At 36.8% G+C, this 22,226-nt stretch overlaps 1 protein-coding gene and 1 long non-coding RNA gene across 3 annotated transcripts in view; one reads left to right on the top strand and one right to left on the bottom strand.

Annotated features, from left to right (window-relative positions):
• Window positions 1-22,226, top strand: part of LOC101883776 (uncharacterized) — a 191,970-nt gene that overhangs the window by 138,045 nt on the left and 31,699 nt on the right. The window contains exon 3 of one of the 2 annotated variants that reach the window (XM_073944112.1): window positions 20,023-20,283. The gene's annotated coding sequence lies outside the window, so the exon portion shown is untranslated. Of the gene's footprint in view, window positions 1-10,702; window positions 10,923-20,022; window positions 20,284-22,226 lie in introns of both variants that reach the window. The other variant, XM_073944111.1, reaches the window with a different exon arrangement.
• LOC141381129 (uncharacterized) lies at window positions 320-2,266 on the bottom strand. The gene is made up of 5 exons (XR_012400799.1): window positions 2,231-2,266; window positions 1,397-1,513; window positions 1,263-1,304; window positions 838-919; window positions 320-452 (listed from the first exon to the last, which is right to left on the bottom strand). It is a non-coding gene; the product is annotated as an uncharacterized lncRNA (long non-coding RNA).

Raw genomic sequence — 22,226 nt, 5'->3', positions numbered from 1 at the left:
TTTACAATGTAGATCAATGATGTCAAAGCAGCTTAACATAGAAGTTCTTGTAAATTGAAGCTGCTTCAGTCCAGTTTTCAGAATTAAAGCAGTAAATGTCACTGCTGAAAGTCCAAACACTGAAGAGCAAATCCACCGATCCACCAATCGTAGCCAAGCGATCCAGTGGCGACAGTGGCATGGAAGAAACTTCACCAACTGACGAAAGTGTAGAATAAAAGCCCTTGAGTGAAACCAGGCTCAGTTGGGCACGACCAGTTCTCCTCTAGCCAAACTTGTGCAAGGCCGCAGTCTAGGCACCGGAGGCTTGAAAGTTCACCAGTGGGTGGTCAGGCTGGCCCATTGGATCAATGCGGAAACTCATTGATCACGTGTGTCTTTTAGGATTCACTCCTCCATGACCACCACAGCATCTGGTCAGGATTTGGCCCAGTCCAGGATTATGAAGAACTCTGGATAAGGACAAACAGACTAACATAAGCATAGAAGAAGCTTGTTTAAAAAAAAAAAAATCATATACTGGTTAATTATTTTGAAGCATGGCAGCTAGGTTGGGGTAGTTTTCAGCTGGTACTGAGCAACTGGCTCCTGCTCATAACCTGCTCACTACCATGTTTAAAAGAGAACTAACCAGAATGTCCTGTTTATTTTTTCCCCTAACAAGGTTTTACAAAAACATTGTAGCATTTGTGATGGGTTGATTCACAGCAGGACAGATTAGACTATTTGTTTTATGTATTCCTAATAAACTAAAACAGACTGAATACTGATACAACTATTGAGAGTGTCTCACCTAATCCAAGTTCTCAGTTAGCTGGTGAAAGAAGGATAACTCACTGTTGTTCATGGTTGTCATTCACTACTTCTCCTGCCTTCTTCTGGCTCACTCTGGTTGTTGCTGTGCATTTTGTTTCATCCTCTGGAATTATTTATAAAAAAATTTTATTATTTTATTTAATATAATAATATTTATTATTTAATATTACAAAATATTTAGGCAACATGAAATGGGGAAAAGACATTTAATACATAGACAAATGCATGTATCCCAATACTAATTATTGTATTTTGAAATGTCTGACCCATGACAGACCTCAATCTGCTCAAAAATATTATAAACAAAGATGAAAAAAAACCCTACTAAATGGTTTAATAAAAAAGGGAAAAAGATTTTTTATTTAGCTAGCAACTAAACATGTGACACATTTTGTATTAAAAGTAATGTTACTATATTGAGAAACAAATAGATGTACAGTACTTACTGTTGTATGAGGTCCAGTTTGCACAGGCAGGCTCCCAGTATTCTATATTGAGACCATAAAAAAGCCAAAAATACAGATAAGAATACCATGCTACAATCCACAACCTCCACACAACTTTTTTTTTATTTGTTTACCTTGGTTGCTTACTGGTCTTGCTTATTTTTTAAGCATAAGGCTGTGCTGATCAAGATGTTCCTCCGAAATGCTGTTTGTTTCTTCAGACAAAACCTGGTGCTGTGCTCGTGCCATATCTAAACAGAAAAAAATATAATGGTAACAATTATGTTAAACCAAATGTCAAGAGTTGTGATAAAAAAATAATTAGCAAACAATAAATAGCAAAAAGGTGGTTATTAGCATAATGCATAGAGGTAAAGTTGGTTTTATATTAGCAGATTCAGACTTCCCCCTTAATAATTTAATTTCATAAAAGTATTATTTGCAAACTCTAAATAGTGAAATCATTTTAGCAGCTTACGACTATCAAAGTACAACATGCTCACGGTCAAATAAACAGTGTTAATGTTGATTTCAAGTCATACTGGCATGCTAATTCTGATCGAATATTCAAAGTAACATGGTAAACAGTATAACGTTAGAGTCTTCTAAATGAACGAATGTGCGAATATAAAACCAACTTTACCTCTATGCATATTGTAGATTTACGTTAACGTTCTTATAGGTTACGTCGCGATGTTATTTTCTCAAGCTAACGATATAAGTTACTCTAAACCAGAGAAAAATAAGTTCACAACATCTAATATATATATAGTATAAATCAATATAAGTTAAACGTTGCACGTTAAAATGAGTTTGAGTCCAATTCAGTATAAACTTAGCTCAGTTTAGCTAACAGTTAACATTACCATTTTAAGATCGCTTCAGCTAATGTTGCCGAGCAAACATATGCTAATAGAGGTGCTCAAATCAATGTCGAGTGTTGTCAGCACAGACAGACGCGCTTTTACCTGGATTATTTGATGGTCTTTCATTCATATTCTTCCGGGGGAAAACACTCTCTGCCGGACCGTTGTCTCGTGCTAAGTGTCCTCCAAAACTGTCTGCATACCTCTGGTTCCCTCCTAAACCAAAACCCGCTGCAACACCGGTTCCTATGTAAATAAATAAAAAGATATGACGAGAACAATGGCTAATAGTCATAAACAGTCTTATTTAAAGTAATAGTAGTGTTAATGTAATAAATTAAATAAAGGTAACATCTTAATAGATGATATATTTCTCAAATGGGCGAAATAACGCCAAGCCAGAGAAAATAATAATAGCCAACTTTATACTTTACTTTGTTCTATTCTCGTCCACAAAACATTCTGTAAAATGAAACACTGCCTCAGCTTACCAGAGTAAAGTTTGTTAAATCCAGTATGTTCTTCAGGCACACTAATAAATTGTCCTCCAGAATTGCTCCAGGGTCCTCAGGCAAAATGTGGTGCAGAGTAGTCGAATCGCCGCAAGGTGGCGTTGAAGCAGTTGTGGAAAATACAGTATAATACACGAATTTTTACAAATACAGTACATCGCTGTATATGTTGTTCGACGTCACACTAAATTCCCATAATGCAACGGTAAATACAGTTATTTACCGTAAAAGGAATTTGCAGTATTACACTGGGTGAAATACAGTAATTAACTGTGTAATTTACAGAAATGTCTAACAGTGTACTTGTTTCTAAATGTTTATTACTAACTTTTCTATGAACATGATTTGATTATAACTGCAGATCAGTGTGAAATAGGCTACTGTAACATCTGCAATTATATAAAATAAATATATAAACGCAACATATATGAACACATACAGCCTCTTACAGTCTGCGATATATTATTAATTACAGAAAAACTACACACAGCAGACATTTAGTCCTTATTTGAGTTCAAAAACACATGCAATAAAGCCCACAGTCAGCGCAAACTTCTCATCTGTGTCTGTTTTTTTTAGCAGCACATGTAAGCTCTGTTTGAGAGTAATTTAGGGCCTACTCACACTATGCCATGCGTACCGTGCCCAGGCCTGTTTCCCGGATCGTTTGAGAAGTGTGAGTGTGCTGAATCGAGCTCAAGCACGGTTCACTTGGCCGACCCTGGCCCGGTTGGAAGAGGTGGGCCTGAGCGCGGTTCACTTGGGCTTTGACACGGTACGCTTGTGTGTGAGTGCAAAACGCGCCAAAGCCCGAAACTGAAAGCGAGACGTGACTTTTACGGGGCTCATATGGATTTATTAATCATTCTTGCTGTTCAGTGAACGCAAACTGCCGAAGTTTATTAAAGACGCAAACCCCTCACTGCACGACAGCTGCAACTTCAGCAGACCTCCTTATCCCTGCAGCACGAGGGCTTTATAATTGTTTATGAGCGCCAAAAGTGGCGGATCTGTTCGGCGTAATATCTGACTGCGTGTCACCGCATCCCTAAGGACTGTTTGGCGAAATATTTGACTGCATGGCACTGCATATCAAACAACTAAAACGATATAACTAAAGAAATCTCCACCGTGCTGCTGAGTGAGAGAGCGCTTCTCACTGAACAGCGCAGCAGCGATGACGTAAGCGTGCCGAGGCCCGTTTGTGGTGTGAGCGCGGGCCGTCGGGGTAGACGGGAGGGGGGACAAGCGTGCTTTGGCTCGGTTCGAGGCAACTGTACCTAGTATGAGTACGGCCTTAGTCATTCCTAGTTTATAATAATCCAGAAGGCGAAGATAATCATGGCAGTTTGTTCATGATTCAGGTTGCTAAAACAATTTTGCTACGCATCGATGAATTGGCTCTTCAGTGTTTGAACTCTCAGTAATGATTAAATCACTATGAACTGAGCTAAACTGAACTGAACTGCTTTGACACAATCTACATTGTAAAAGCGCTATACAAATAAAGCTGAATTGAATTGAATTGAATTTTGCTCCTGTGTTTTGACGGCTTCTCTTTTTTTCCGCGTTTCACTCCCACTAGTCCTTTTTTTGCGAACGGATCAGATGCAGAGACACTTCAATAATCGCACTCATGTTATTATCATCAGCTCAAGAAGTTGTTATATCAAATATAGAAGCGATCGCGAGCTCCCGGAAGAAAGCGAATACCGCTCGCATGTTTAGACGAGCTCGTAACACAACAACAGGACACGGCAGATTTTTCTTCTTGGCTTTGTGTCTGTTCATAGAGACGATGACAAGGTTTGTATGAGCCTGGGTCATCCATGGCTCGTTATTATATGCATCTAGTATTTCCATGTAATAACTCGGCTTTGTATTTAAAAAAAAAAAAAAAAAAAAAACATGGCGGTTCCTTTGTTTATGTTCTGACTTATCTCTGTATCCAATCAGTGTTCAGCTGCATGTGTAGCTCCACCTTTTGGTACCCTTTCGAAAGGAAGCCGAAAAAGTAATACGGTAGACTGGTTCGGTACGCTTTTTGACTGTGGAAACAGCCATAAAAGCGTTCCAAACCGAACCGTACCACTCAGTGAAAACGGGCCATTACAAGCCTAGGAACACCATCTCAACTGTGAAGTATGGGGGCGGCAGCTTCATGTTGTGTGGCTGTTTTGCTGCAGTCCACTTCACAGCATAGATGGCAGCATCAAGAAAGAACATTATGTAAAAATACTGAAGCAACATCTCAAGACATCAGCCAGGACATTAAAACTTGGCCACAAATGGGTCTTCCAAACAGACCATGACCCTAAGCATACTGCCAAATTAGTTAAAATGTGCTTTAAGGACAACAGAGTGAATGTTTTGGAGTGGACAAGCCCTGAACTCAATACTATAGAAAATTTGTGGGCAGAGTTGAAAAAGCTTGTGCGAGCAAGACAGTCAAGAAATCTGACTCTGTGGCCCTGTTTACACTAATGCGTTTTCGTTTTAAAAGGCATAAGTTTTGCTACGGTTACGCCATCCGTCCACACTACGCCAGAGTTCTCGAGCGCCGAAAACGGAGCGTTTTGAAAATGCTGGAGAGGCCATTTTCATTGTAAAATGCTGCTGCTCCATTTCAGTGTGGATGAGGAAAAACGGAGACATCTGAAAACGGAGGCGGGACTGCTGAGATTCGCTAGCTGATTGGGGCTTTTGTGTCATTGCGTATCCTTCCCTTATTCGTCAAGTCCCCATCACATGACTATAACACATGGCTTTAACGCTACCGGAAGACAGTACTGTAAACAACAACAAGGGCACAGAAATGGGAGCGTTGTTTGCACTATTGTCTGTTTTAGGCGCCATTGTGCAGTTATTAATTTGTTATGTTTAGTAACAACTCGATCTCGTTGTCTGTCCACAAAAATACCTCTCTTGCTTTCTTTGCCATGGCGTTTAATGTTAAACCAGCGTTTGTTGACTTACAATAACCAAATGCCGAGCGAGATGCATGCTTTCTGTTTATACTAGAACGCACATGGCCAGAGTGCGCGAATGGTCACGTGATGTACGTTTTTGGTGGCGCAGTGTGGACGGAGATATGTTTAGAGACGCTAGGTGAAACGCTAGTGTGGACGCGGATCGTTTTTGATCTAAAACGCTGTTTTAAAACTAAAACGCACTTGTGTAAACGGGACCTGTTACACTAGTTCTGTCTGGAGGAATGGCCCAAAAATCTTTCAAACTATTACGAGAAGCTTTTGCTACAGTTTTAAAGCAAAGCTATAAAAATATCAAGGAAATGTATGTAAACTGTTGACTGTCTGGAAATTAATAAAAAAAAAAAAATCTCAAAAAAATAAAAATTCTCTCAATATTCATGCATTTAGCAAATGTAAATCATGTAAGTAATCCCAACAGATCTAAAATAGTAAATGATTGGTATGATTTACCATTAGACATTTAAAAAAATGGTTATGTTGCTTTTTTTTTTTTTTTTTTAGAGTGTGTAAACTTCTGGTATATATTCAAGTCCTGATCGGGAGGTAATGTCCGATTTCGATCGAGTCTGAAACTGTGTGATCTGGCCCGATTTCTGATCACGCGATCACATCCGCACATCCCTAATGTTCTGCACTGTTGAAGGTGAAAAATCAAATGTCTTCCAGCTTTTCTTTGAGGAACTTTGTTTTTAAACATTTCAATAATTTTCTGACATATTTGTGATCTCGGTGGTGACTGGTGATCCTCAGCTCATCTTTGCTCCTAAAGGACAAGACCTTTCTTGGACCTTTCTTTTTCTGATTTGGGATTGTACACAAATACAAAAAAATACGCTGTCCCTCTCTCTCACACACACACACACACACACACACACACACACAAACACAAACTAATACAGTTTCTCACACACACATACACTCTCTCTCTTTCTCACACACAGAGAGTCCAGCAGGGGGTAATAAAGCGAGTTAAAGCATCACACTTGTGTAAAGTTAATCTGGAGGGCTTTAATGAGTGTTTGGCGCCTCTCTTGTGTCTCTGCATCTCTGGGTGCGCAGCCGCGGCTCTGCTGGAGCTCTTGCTGACAGTCAGGAAAACCAGATTTGCTCGGTTGGGGTTCCTGTTTGACTGATCGGCATGGAGCAAATTAACAACAACCAACACACACACACACTTCCCCCATCTCTGTTTGTATTACCTTTTCTTCTTTCTTCTGAAGTGCTGGAGCCAAAAGACTTCCCTGATAATCAACAGTCTGCTATCACACACACACACACACACACACACACAGACACACACACTGGGTTTTACATAGAGTTCCTATAGACATCATGATGTTTCTACTGTACAGACTATATATTCTATCTCCTTACCCTAAGGCTTACAGAAAATGTCCCCACATGGTCAAAAGTAACTGGCATTACTGTACTTTTAAGGACATTTGGTCCTTAACACATAAGAAAAAAAAAAGGACTAAACGCACACAGATATACACGCATTTGCTCTCACACACACGGGGCTTTTATGTTTCATCGTGACTTCTCATAGACGTAATGATGTTTCTACTGTACAGACTAATATTATGTGCCCTTACCCATATCTTCACAGAAAATATTGTGCATTTTTAAAAATACGTCTTTCTGGATGGTATATGAGCCGTTTTCCTCATGAGGACCAAAATGTCCCCACAAGGTAAAAAGTAACTGGTATTACTGTACATCTGGGTATATTTGGTCCTCATAACGTGGTTTACCTCATAAAAGAAAACCAGGACTACACACACACACACACACACACACACACTATTTTTATACTGTACAGACTGTATTTTCAACCCTTACACAAAATATTTAGCATTTTTAATTTTTTTTTTCTGGATGATTTATGAACTGTTTTCCCAAAATGTTCCCACAAGGTCAAAAGCTACTGGTATTACAGTACCCATTACCCACAACATGAACAGTAACAAGCTTTGTTTAATTATTATCAGGTCATTATAAGCTTAAATGATATTATTTACAAGAGAAACAGAAGAAGTGGAGAATGTTTTTTTCTTTCTTTCTTTCTTACTGTAAATTCTGTCTCTATGGCAATTTTTTATTTAAGAAAATATAGTGTCTCTCTCTCTCTCTCTCTCTCTCTCTCTCTCTCTTAACTAATTTGTTTGCTTGTTTTGGCGAGACATTTTCTTTGGAAACGTTCATTTGTGGTTATAATTATACACGTAAACATCGTTTTTTTTTCGTCAGTTATTAAATTTTCTTTTGAGTCAAGCAAAAATGGCAATTTTTGACATTAGAAAAGTACAAGTTGAGCAAAACTCAAGTGGCTGTTTAAAAACATTTTTTTTTTACCTTGGTGAAATCCAGAATTTAATTGATTTTCAGTCTTACAAAACAATGGGTGATCGTTTGTGTTTTGAAAAGATTTGGTGTTACAAATGAGTTTTATGTCAAATTTGGGATGAAAATTTAGAGTTTATGGGTTATCAGGTGTGTTGAAAATTCAAAATCCTCTCTCTCTCTCTCTCACACACACACACACACACGCACACACACACACACACACACACACACACACACACACACACGGACATAAACTATGGGTCAAAAGTTTGGGGTCAGTTTTTTTTTTTTTTTTCCAGAAAATGATTCTGTTCATAAAGGCGGCATTTAAAAAAAGTAAAAATGTTAAATTATTAAATACTTATTACATATTTATTTATTACTTATTGTATGTAGTTTTAAATGACATTATTACTCCAGTCATTATTGCTTTTATTACTATCACCATTATTATTAATAATAATAATAATAATAATAATAATTAATATTAGGTTGATTTTTGAAGGATCATGCGACTGAAGACTGGAGTAAAGAAACTGAAAAAAAGAAAAGTTAAATTTTTTTTTAATAAAAAAAGTCAACGGATCAAAGTTTGACATCTCATAATGCAATTCACAACTGTAAATAAACAGAAAACATCTGTAAATCACAAAATGCAGAAACTGTTGATAAACAGATTTTTTACAGTGTACAGCTATCTTGCATAACGTGTACTTAAAAATGAAAAAAACACATGTTATTTTCCCAGAAATCACATCCAAGTATGTAATAAACGTTTTAATATAAATAATGATATATTTAATATAATAAACGAAAATAAATCTGAATGTTATGATAGTGTTGGGAATTCTGTATATTGATGAAGAGTTCAGGGTTATCATTCTAATTTCAGTTATAATTGTTAATAAACACTTAAAAACAATGATGTTTTGCTGTTTGTTCAAACTACTTATTTAAAATGAGCTGAAACAATGCAATTCTTGAATTTGTTTGCGAGAAACGTAATTGTTTTATGTTCAGTCCACTAAATGGGTAACAAGTCAACTAAATTTCTGTCAGGCTTCTGGTGAATTGTCATCCCATACAAAATTGCTGCATTAAAGATCTGATTTATTTAAAAAAATAAAGGAGCGATCATTACCACCTGGCTGAAATACGTATATAAAGTGGGTCTCAGACCAAACAAGGACTGCATTAAATTATATTTTTCCCGTGAAATATGGAAATTAATTTTACCCCAGTATTTTTAATAGAATTTCTGCGCTAGCCTGCTGCTAATGACTGCACCTGCGTTTAAAAGGGCTTTCGCCTCTTTAATGATTTAACAACCAAATGTATGCTGACGTCTATTTAACTAAATGTTTTGTAATTACATTACAACATTGATGTTGTAAAAAGCAACCTTATGAAAATGGTCTGATAAAGCTCTCACCGGAAGTTTATCATTGGCTGAAAAACATTAGCTGTGCATATAGCCCATTGTGTGCAGCATTTTTACAGTGTACACTCAAATCATTCATTCATTTTCTTGTCGGCTTAGTCCCTTTATTAATCTGGAGTGGCCACAGCGGAATGTACTGCCAACTTATCCAGAACATTTTTTACGCAGCGGATGCCCTTCCAGCTGCAACCCGTCACTGGGAAACATTCATACACACTACACACTCGTTCATACACATCGGCTATGGTCAATTTAGCTCATCCAATTCACCTGTCATTCATTCATTCATTCATTTTCTTTTGGGCTTAGTCCCTTTTTTTATGTGGGGTCGCCACTGCGGAATTTAGCTTAACCAATTCTCCTATACCACATGTTTTTGGACAGTGAGGGGAAACAGGAGCACCCGGCGGAAATCCACACAAACACTGGGAGAACATGCAAACTCCACACAAAAATGGCAATTGACGCAGCCGGAGCGACTTTTTTGCTGTGAGGCGATTGTGCTACCGACTGTGCCACCGTGACGACTACACTCAAAACATGACATTTTAAATGAACACAATTCTTGAGTTTATTGCGACAACTTAATTGTGTTATTTTCAATCCACGTAAATTTGTAAAAACTAACGTTAACTTTGCTCTTTTTCATATTCTCTCAACACAAATCGATTGTGTGGAACGCAGCAATTTTTACAGTGTGCACTATAACAAACGACATTTTGCTGTTTGTTTAAACCACTTATTTAAGAAACAACCCATTTCTTGATTTTTTGTGACATATTAATTGCTTTGTTCCATGAACATAAATTTGTTAAAACTCATAAGTTAACTCAATTCCTTCATGTTGTTCCAACACAAATAGATTGTGTGGAACCCAGCGTTTTTTACAGATGCACTGAAAAAAGTGTTGCATGCAGAACTGTTGCAAACAATTTATGTGTTGAATTTAAACAAACAAAGTAAGTTTAATAATGTTCAACTTAATTTGTTTGTTTAAATTCAACATAAATAAATTGTTTACAACCACTTAACTTAAAAAAATTAAGTATATCCAAGGAATCATCTTTGAATATTTTTTTTTCCGTGTGCTTTATTTGCTTTTTGATTGCCTCATTTGAGTTGAAAGGTGAATTTTCTTTAGTGTTTCACAGGAACAGAGCAAGAGATTCATGCAGGCTTGTGAAGACATGAGGCTGAAACTATCGTTTTTTAAGTGTTTTGTCCTTTTAAAAGAAGGTCATCAGACGAAACTAACGGCATGGTCTCCTTTTCTTTCTCCCAGAGACTCGTTAGCACGTCAGAATGAAAGTAAAATCAGCCGGAGATGCAGCGGAGCCTTTGTGCAGCATGTAATCCTGCAGATATGACACATCCAGACGCACAGACTGAACTGGAGCCAGTGTAATGAGCTGCGAAATCCAGCCAAACAGACACTATACAGCAGCAAAACATTGAGGAACAGTGGGAGAGAAACTCACTAAATCAATTAAGCGGCCACCGGGGTCAGTAATAACAGCACAACAGTTTGCTTTGCTCTCTCTCTCTCTCTCTCCATTCGCTTCATTTTGTTGCACTCAATTGTCTTGACGGAAACATTTGTATAAATAGAGCATTTTGAATTAGCTGTGCATGTTAAGTATTAAGCTTTTATTATTACTATCATATCTATTTTTTAATTTTATACATTTAATTTTAACTTTTTATTAAGTTAAAAACAAGTGAAGAAACAATTATTTAATGCAACTTTAAAAAATATGGCTATTTAATAAGTTATTTTATTAATGAAACAAAAAAAGTTTAGTAAGAAGCTCAAAAAAAAAAATATATATATATATATATAATAATAAATGGACATAAAAGTTCAAAAGGGAGACAAAGTAAATGAATATATACAAATTTCAATATACAAAGTGATATTAATATAATATCAGTTCTACCAGAAAGACTTTAGGAGGCAGATAAACATATGAACATTTATTGTGAATTGTTTGCATGAATGCAAATTTGGTACGGTCCTTTTAAAAAGTTCTTTAGCGTAAGCCCCGTCTATAGTGCAGAACTCTGGATGAGCTGGCAGATCCTGCCTGAAGATGTAGGCAAGGTGAAGCCAACCCCCTGAGTGGAGACGAGGCCGACCTGGTGGTGGTGGTAGTGATGGGGAGGATGGAGGGAAACTTCCGCAACGTCACCTGAATACAGCAAATTATATACTTATATACATGGCTTGCTTGGTTGTTATAGGCTGACGAGATAATTAATATGAATGACGTAACATCTCAGTCTTCCTGGTAGAACTATAAATAAAGTAAGTAAATAATACTAAAGAACAGTTGTGTACCAGAAAAAAAAGTAACTTGTGTAAAAATTTATAATGTATACAAAATAAGTAATGTGCAGTAAATGAGTACTTACTGAGAAGAGGCAAAAACAAATAAATAAGTATTATTTCATGCTCTGAAATTCTTGATTCTGATTGGCTGGAAGGTGTGCAGTAAAATTCTTTAATATATATTTAGTTTTAGTTGAGATTTCGTCACAGTTATAATAATAATAATTTTAAAAAGTATTTAAATAAAAGTCAAAGATGAGAAATAAAAAAGACAAAGTAAATGTGTGTCAGGGGTCGCATGTTTGACACAGGGGAATGCCCTTCCATCCGCATCCCAACACTGGGAAACACCCATCCACTCTTGCATTCACACCAAACACTATTAATTAAAAAATTGAGTTTGTTCAATTAGCACAATTTATTTTAATTTAATTTAATTTATTTAAATAGAGTAAACCGGAGCACCCAGAGGAAACCCACACCAACACGGGGAGAACATGCAAACTCCACACAGAAATGCCAACTGGGGCTGGAACCAGCGACCTTCTTGCTGTTAGGCGATCGTGCTATCCACTGCGCCACCGTGACGCCCTAAAATTGTAAAGTGATTATTTAATACATAATAATACATATATGCGTTCACAAAAAAACACACAATTAGATTTTAATATGAGAAGAAAGACTAAAATTAGTATTTTAAAAGATAATGAAAGAGATTTATTAAAACACAAACAAATTTATAAAAACAATTACTGTAATAATAAATAAAATAATAAAAAAAAAAACATTCAACTCCTTTTTGCCGCAATTTACACAAATGGACAAACAGTGTCAGTGTGGCCCAAATGAGCAGTCAAAATTATTTGCTATTTTGGTATTATTTTTTTATTTAGTTTTTTTCCCAAAAATTTCCAAAATGATGTTTAATAGTGCAAAGAATACTTCACAGTATTTCCTATAATATTTTTTTCTTCTGGAAAAAGTCTTATTTGTTTTATTTAGGCTAGAATAAAAACAGTTTTAATTTTTTAAAAACCATTTTAAGGTCAAAATTTTTAACCCTCCTCAGCAATATTTCTTTTTCAATCCGCTTGTTAAGTGTGACGTCACGCGAAGCGGCTTCCGGGTCCAAGCGCTCTCTTCAACTGAATGGGGAGACTCGTGAAATGGTAATAATAAACGTTTACAAAGCGATTTAATACTTTCGAAAATCACGATCGCAGTATATATGTCAATGCCTAATATCCGATGGCCAGAAAGTGATTAACTTTTTTATAAATTGTAACATTTTTGGTATTTGTTATGCAGCAAGCCGAGAGATTGTTGTGTACACTATGACTTTATGTAAAATTAACTTTAATGTGTGATAGGAATAAAACGTGATCATAAACGAATGATTTCTCCAGTCAAATGAGTGGCTTCTTGGACACGGAAACAGTATTACATGCGTCACAAACATGTCACCACTTAACAAGCGGATAGTCTACAGCAGTGGTTCTCAAACTGTGGTACGTGTACCACTAGTGGTACGCGGGCTTCCTTCTAGTGGTACGTGGAGGAATGAAATATGTCATGTACATGCTAAATACATTTCAAAATTTATCAAAAATGATGTATATAATATGCCATATATGACATATAGCCTATATTTCTGGGGTAATCTGCCACATTTCTTTTTACTGTGCAGAGTTGTAGCTGCTTTACTGGGCCTACTACATTACTGAATTTCAATACTGCTCATTTTGGTGGTACTTGGAGAGAGAATTTTTTTCTGAGGTGGTACTTGATGAAAAAAGTTTGAGTACCACTGGTCTACAGAACAAACCATTGTTATACAATAAGTTAATTAGTTAACCTAATTAACCTGGTTAAGCCTTGAAATGTCTCTTTAAGCTGTATAGATGTGTCTTGAAAAATATCTAGTCAAATATTATTTACTGTCATCATGGCAAAGACAAAATAAATCAGTTATTAGTAATGAATTATTAAAACTATTATGATTAGAAATGTATTCTAAAAATCTTCGTGAAGTTTATTCATAAACTAATTTCGAGAGGATCACGTGCTTATGATTTATCACGTCCAGTCTCGCATTTGCTAATCACTAATCTTCCAATCATATGAGCCCTAAGGCACCATAAATAGTCTAAGTTTTCAGTTCACTTTATCTTCGTTTGGAAGAAACCCCCCTCCTCCCCTATTCTCCTCCTTTACCTGCAATTGGGCGGCACGGCGGTCCAGTGGTTAGCACTGTGAACCACACAGCAAGAATACTGCCGGTCCTAGTTCGATAGGACCGGTGAGTGTTTCTGTGGGGAGTTTGTATGTCCTTCCCGTGTCCGCGTGGGTTTTCCCCGGGTTCTCCGGTTTCCTCCCACCATCCAAAGACATTCAACATACTTAACAATCAAGCTTGTCTAATTCCTTACGTTCCCTTAGCTACAGCGGCAGGGGAGTTCTGAGATCCACCGAGCTCAGGCTCCCTTCTTGCTCTGCCAACGGGAGGAAGCCCCGGGCTCGAGGAGCCCTTGAGCTCGGGGCTCTCTCCCGGGACAGCATGCCAAATAAGCTTTGTAAATCATCAGCTAAGTGTGAACTCTTGAATCTCCGTTAAAAAGAAACTGGGGGAAAAATCTGAAGGGGGCTAATAATTCTGACTCCAACTGTATATTTTTCTTTCTCTCTTTTGATGTTTTCTGTCACATGGTTGACATTGACCAATAAGGGCGGAGTATCTCTTCCTTACGCAGATTTTAAAATAGCAAAACGAAAGAGAGAAGACTGTCACCGGCATAGAAGACTATCATCAGCATAGCAGTGAAAGCTAATCCCGTGCCTTCTAATAACCTCTCCCAGGGGCAGCATGTATATTGAGAATAGCAAGGGGCCTAAGACGGATCCTTGAGGCACTCCATACTTCACTGGCGCATTACTTTTGACAGTTGTCCGTTTACATTTGCAGACTGGTAATGGTCAGAAAGCTATTGAGCTGATAGCATCTCTCTGCAAAATCTTCTTAAACACACACACACACACATGATTTGAGGAATCAGTCAAACACTGCCGGACGTTTCAGAGTGTTTCAAGTATTAGCATTTGTCTCCAGACAGCTCGTGCCATGACATCATCATCCAGCGCATCGAATCAGTGTGTGTTTGTGTGTGTGTTCATGTGAGTGTGTGTGTGAAAAGTGAGAGTGTGTGTGTCAGACATGTCGACTCCGCTGCTGTGATGGATGGTCTGTGTTGCAAGACAGATGACAGTGTGTGTCTGCGGCTGGTCTGTGTGTGTGTTAACTGTGTAACACAGGCCAAACTAACGTTTGTTTACACTGCCACGTGAAGGAGTGATTTAAAAACAGCTTGTGTGTGTGTGAAGCTCGGCGCAGATCAGATTTCTAAACAAGCCTTTGAAATGTAGAAGATCGTTAAAGCCGTAGAGGAGTCCTAAATGCAAGCAGTCCGGCAAAACACACACTGTGGCATTTCAGGAGCTCAACAAAACAACACACATGTGGGTCATTTCCAGCCCTAGTGAGACGCCTACATAGGGAGCATCCTGACTGGGTTATCTTTAACTAAATGTTTAGCAATTGAATGTAATTTCTTATTTGTTGTTTTCAAGGTGACTTATTCCCAGCAGAGACACAACGTCGTAAGATGTATATTTTAGGTTTGATTTAGATCGTGATGTCGCGACCAAAATTCAATGTACGTTATTTTGATGTTCAATCACGACCAAAATCCAACATCGAGCCAACATTATATCGACGTCAAATACTGACATTTGTTCATCAGGTATGGCAACCAAAATCCAACGTCTGATAGATGTCATATTGGTAACGTACACACAACGTAAAGCTGTAACATCATTAGATGTTGATATTTGGTTGTTTTTAGGTTGCGTTGGAAAATGACCAAAATCCAACGTTGATTCAACATCTTAAACCAGCGTCATATTGACATCAAGTACTTAAAATTTATTCATCAGGTATGGCAACCAAAATCCAATATGTGCTAGATGTCATAGTGGTATAGTCCATACAATGTCAAGCTGTAACATCATGCGTTGATCTTTGGTTGTTTTTAGGTTGCCCTAGAAAATTACCAAAATCCAACATCGAGCCAACATCTTAAACCAACGTCATATTGACGTCAAATATTGACATTTATTCATCAGGTATGGCAACCAAAATCCAACGTCTGATAGAGGTTATAGTGGTAACGTCCATGCAACGTCAATTTGTAATGTCATTAGATGATATTTGGTTGTTTTTAGGTTGTGTTGGAAAATGACCAAAATCCAACGTTGATTCAACATCTTAAGCCAACGTCATATTGACATTAATTACTGACATTTATTCATCAGGTTTGGCTACCAATATCCAATGTCTGATAGAAGTCATAGTGGAAACGTCCACACAACATCAAGCTGTAACATCATGCGTTTATATTTGGTTGTTTTTAGGTTGCCCTGGAAAATGACCAGAATCGAACGTCGAGCCAACATCTTAAACCAACGTCATATTGACATCAAATACTGACATTTATTCATCAGATATATGGCAACTAAAATCCAACATCTGATAGACGTCATATTGGTAACGTACACACAACGTAAAGCTGTAACATCATTAGGCGTTGATATTTGATTGATTTTTAAGTCGTGTTGGAAAGTTACCAAAAGCCAACGTCTTCTTGACGTCAAATACTGACATTTGTTCATCAGGTATGGCAACCAAAATCCAACGTCTGATGGATGCTATTGTGGTAACCTCCATGCAACGTCAAATTGTAACATCATTAAACGTTGATATTTGGTTGTTTTTAGGTTGCGTTGAAAAATGACCAAAATCCAACATTGATTCAGCATCTTAAAAAAAAAAACGGCATATTGATATCAAGTACTGACATTGATTCATCAGATATGGCAACCAAAATCCAACGTCTGATAGACGTCATAGTGGTAACGTCCACACAATGTCAAGCTGTAACATCGTTAGGCATTGATATTTGGTTGTTTTTTGGTTGCTTTGGAAAGTGATCAAAATCCAACAACTTAGACCAACATTATATTGGCGTTAAATACTGACATTTATTCATCCGGTTTGGCAACCAACATCCAATGTCTGATAGATGTCATAGTGGTAACATCCACACATCATCAAGCTGTAACATCATGCGTTGATCTTTGGTTGTTTTTAGGTTGCCCTGGAAAATGACCAAAATCCAACGTCGAGCCAACATCTTAAACCAACGTCATATTGACATCAAATACTGACATTTGTTCATCAGGTATATGGCAACTTAAATCCAACATCTGATAGACGTCATAGTCGTAACATCCACACAGCGTTAAGCTGTAACATCATTAGGCATTAATATTTGGTTGTTGTTGTTTTTTTGTTTTTTGTTTTGTTTTTTTGCTTTGGAAAGTGACCAAAATCCAGCATCTTAGACCAACATTATATTGACATCAAATACTGACATTTATTCAACAGGTATGGCAACCAAAATCCAACATCTGATAGATGTCATAGTGGTAAAGTCCACACATCATCAAGCTGTAACATTATTAGATATTGATATTTTGGTTGTTTTTATGTTGCATTGCAAAATGACCAAAACCCAACCTCAAGCCAACATCTTAAACCAACGTCATATTGACGTCAAATATTGACATTTATTCATCAGGTATGGCAACCAAAATCCAACATCTAATAGACGTCATAGTGGTAACCTCCACACAAACACAAGCTGTAACTTCATTAGACGTTGATATTTGGTTGTTTTTAGGTTGCGTTGGAAAGTGACCAAAATGCGAGTTATGTCCGACGATGGAAAATGACGTCAATCTGACGTTGAGTTCTGACATCAACCCAATTTTCATTTCCACCTAAATGCAACGTCCCATGACGTGGGGTACAACATTAATCTGACGTTATGTTGACGTTCTGTGCCTGCTGAGGTGTTTTAATGTATTGCCATTGTTGCTTGCTGAAATGTGACAATTTTGGGTTTATTTTTTAGCCCAACTGTGGTCCTTCATCACAGACTACAATGGATCTAAGTTTTTTTTTTATTCTTGATGAATTAACTGTAATAACTTATTTTTTTCCACTAATCCTGTATGCATCTCAAATCATGTTTACAAAGAAATTACAATTATTTTTAAAGCTTCACTTTTTTGTTAATTTATTAGTTGTGTTCAAAGATTCAGTTTAGATCTTTTCCATGCAGACACTTTACTGTATTCAGCTGCATAACCTACACTGCACAGTTTAGAGTGGCTGGCCTAAGGCACACATGTGCAATAATCATGCAGTCTAATCAGCATCTTGATATGTCACACCTGTGAGGTGGATGGACTATCTCAGCAAATTTTTGTTGTTCTACGAGCTCGTACATGTTTTTTTTTTTTTCGGGAGAAGTTGCATGGAAATGTTTGATGCTCGTATGGTCGTGACTCGTACCGTGTTAGAGGAAGTTAGAAGCTGATTAACTTAAAAGCTAAAAAATGTCAAAAAAGTTCAGGAGCCGTCAGGTTAAATTTGTTAGCTGTGGTTTTTAATACCCGCTTTTCTGTTTGCACCCAAAGACCTGTAAGGGTTAGTTCACCCAAAAATTACAATTTTACTCACTATTTACTCGCCCTTGAGTGGTTTCAAACCTTTTTGAGGATCTTTTGTCTGACAAATTAGATGTCTTGAAGGAAGCTGAAAACCATTGAGTTCCATAGTAGGAAAAACAAATATTCGTTGCTGATTTCCAACATTTTTCAAAAATATCTTCTTTTGTGTAGAAAGAAACAGAAGAATGAAAATCTTAAGAGTTTGGAACCACTTGATGCTGAGTAAATGATGAGTAAAATTTACTGCTATTCATTTAACATTAGGGGCGGACCTTAAAGACTTATTTTCTGGTAGTGGGTGGAGTTAGGGGCGGGCCTTAAAGACTTATTTTCTGGTAGTGGGTGGAGTAAGGGGCAGGCCTTAAAGACTTATTTTCTGGTAGCGGGCGGAGATAGGGGCGGGGCCTTAAAGACTTATTTTCTGGTAGCGGGCGGAGATAGGGGCGGGGCCTTAAAGACTTATTTTCTGGTAGCGGGCGGAGATAGGGGCAGACTTTAAAGCAACACTTTTGGTTAAACTTCACCTTTAGTGAAGATTATTTATAAACTAATTTCGAGAGGATCACGTGCTTGTGATTGCTAGCAGCTGGATCCTCATTATCCAGTTCCTAATGCACCAATCAGACGATTCCTAAGCTACTACAAATACCCCGGGTTAAGTACCACCGCTATCTTCATTTTGAAGAATCCCCCCTTCCACCCCTACTCCTCCTTCTCCCTAGGTGGGTGATACGGTGGCCCAGTGCTTAGCACTGTTGCCTCACAGCAAGAATGTCTCTGGTTCCAGGCTTTACCAAATCAGCAGACATTTCTGTGCGGAGTTTGCACGCTCTCCACGTGCTCATGTGGGGTTCCCTGGTTTCCTCCCACCATCCGAAAACATGCAACTTAAGCTAATTGACTAACCCAAATCGGCACTATAGACATGCTCCTACTAAGTAGTTATCTCTTAAGAGCAATCACTAGAGCAGGGGAGTTCTCGAGATCTCCCCTCTCGCCTTGCAACGAGAGGGAGCCCCGTGCTCGAGGATCTTATGAGCTCAGGGCTCTCTCCCGGGACAGCATGCCAAAGTAGCTTATATTCAATCATCAGCTAAGTGTGAACTCTTGAATTGCTCCAGTTTCCTGCGTGGTTCTGGATGTTTCTGCTCATACCGTTTCAGATTCAACTCTGACTTAATATAATGCATTTGTTGAGGTAATATCTTTGCTAAACACTCAATATTTTTGTTATAAACATTTTAATTAGCATATTTATTGAATATGATATTGAATATGGAGCAGTTCAGATCATTTGATGAGCCCTGTTTGAGTTCATATCAAGATCTTTTCGGATTGCAAATCTGAGCACAGTTTGGAAAACTCACAGTTGGATTTTGTCTGAAATCACATGCTCTCTAGAAAAGGTACTTGGATTAGTGAACTATTGTGAGACAGCACATTCTCTTTATATGATGCCATGTGTTATTATGATACTTTTTACTTTCTTATTCAATTCACACACACACGCACACTACTTCTGTCCTATACTGTTTCTCACTCGCTGTATAGTGTGTGATTTCAGAAGCAGGAGATGATATATTGGAGATCTCTGGTGTCCATCAGGAGATTTGAGCAGTTCTCTGCATTTGTTATCATTGCAGCTGATATGGAGTCAGGTAAAGCGTGTCTTCCCATGATGCAGTGTGGCTGAACGTCAGCGAGTCTTTCTGGCGTCTGCGGGTCAGATGTCACATGCAGGTTAAGAGGGGCAAATCCACAGAGACGCGGAGACAGACACACACATTCCTCTATCAGCAGAGCGTCTGCACACTGTTGAGTGAACACTAGAGCTCTTCAGTCAGAGCGCCGGCGCCATCTGCTGACATCTGACACACATGCACCTCAACACCAACAGATTTAAGGTATTTTTTGGTTTAATATTTTATTCAAAATATATATTTTTTTTCATTTTATAATGAGGTAAAAATGTTATTTAACAATGTTAAGTCATTCAAATTGGTAAATTATTATTATTATTATTATTATTATTATTATAAATCAGTCAAACAACAACAGCTTTAAGGTATTTTTTTATTTAATATTTTATTCAAAACTTTTATTTTATTTTATGATGAGGTAAAAATGTATTTTAACAATGTTAAGTTAAATTAGTATTATTATTTAATTTGAAAAAATTACAGTTTAGTAACAATTATCAAAATTATCTGATATATTATCTGATTATAACACTTGAATTATCTGATTATAACAATTATCAGTTTAGTAACAGCAACTTTAAGCTTTTTTTAATGTTTTATTCAAAGCTTCTTTTTCTATTTTATAATGAGGTCAAAAATGTAATTTAACAGTGTTAAGTCATTTAAATAAATAAATAATTTTATTATTATTATTTTATTTTATTTTTTTACAATCAGTCGAGTAACACCAACAGCTTTAAGGTATTTTTTAGCTTTAATATTGTATTCCATTTTTTTATATATAATAATGTAAAAGAAAAAGTTATTTAACAACTTGAAGTAATTTAAATAAATAAATAAATAAATATAATAATAATTATTATTAATATTATCATTTATCAGTCGAGTAACAGCATTAGCTTTCAGGTAATTAATTTTTTTTTTTGCTTTAATATTTTATTCCAAATTTTTTATAATGTTAAGTGATTTAAATAAATGAGTATTATTATTATTTTTTATTTATTTATTTTTACAATCAGTCGAGTAATCGTCACCTTAGAATTATAAGGTTCTATCTGACATTTTTGTCAAAATTGAGTTATTGACATATTCTTATCAAATGACAACTTCTTTACATTATATGACGGTTCTTTATAAGTTGTTTAAATTTTAAGACTTTTTATTTAAAAAAAACCAATCAGGATTTTTAATGCATGCACGAGGACCAATCAGGATCAGCTTTCTTTTTCATTTCGCCGGAATGCTCCATTGACAGCAGGAAAAACATCAGAAAGACAAAATCACACAAAATCAGTCGACTAAATAATGCCGCACCACACAAAATTGAGATGTGTGTAAATGTGATGATTTAGAAGCATTTCTTGACATTGAGATCCATTCATTCATTCATTTGTTCTTCCGCTTAGTACCTTTATTAATCAGGGGTCACCACAGCGGAATGAACCGCCAACTCATCAAGCATATGTTTTACGCAGCTAATGCCCTTCCAGCTGCAACCCATCACTGGGAAACACCCATACACTCTCAATTTCACACATACACTATAGCCAATTTTAGCTTACCCAATTCACCTGTACCGCGTGTACCCTTTCCTGAAACTACACAGAAATGCCAACTGACACAGCCGAGCTCGAACCAGCAACATCCTTGCTGTCAGGCAATCGTGCTACCCACTGCGCCACCGCGTCATCGACATTGAGATGAAATGTTACATTTTACATTGTTGAAAAAGAAAATAATATTGAAAAATGTATATATTAAATGTGAAATATATTTATTTGTTTGTTTATAGTCAGTGAAACTCTTATCAGTGTTTATTAAACTCATTTAGTCATCGTCTGTTTCTTTTAAAGTCTTTAAATGTAATATTTATCCTTGTAGGGCAAATACTTCATTTAAATCATGGGGCATATAATTCAATAATTCATATTAAGCATAAAATATAAATAATATAAACATCTGGACTGGAAAAAAATATTTAGCTCAGCCTTGTATGCTTAATTTGAACAAGAAATAATATTCATCCTAAAACACGAATGAATGTTCTAGAAAGCAAACAATAAAAACTTCTTAAGCATTAACATATTGTAACAACCCCAACTTTTATATTATTTTGATTGTGTTTCTTGAAAAGTAATGCTTTAAAG

The sequence above is a fragment of the Danio rerio genome, chromosome 3, assembly GCF_049306965.1.
Source record: "Danio rerio strain Tuebingen ecotype United States chromosome 3, GRCz12tu, whole genome shotgun sequence".
NCBI lineage: Eukaryota > Metazoa > Chordata > Actinopteri > Cypriniformes > Danionidae > Danio > Danio rerio.
Note: the sequence above shows the minus strand (reverse complement) of the source record. Positions and strands in the feature narration are given on the sequence as shown.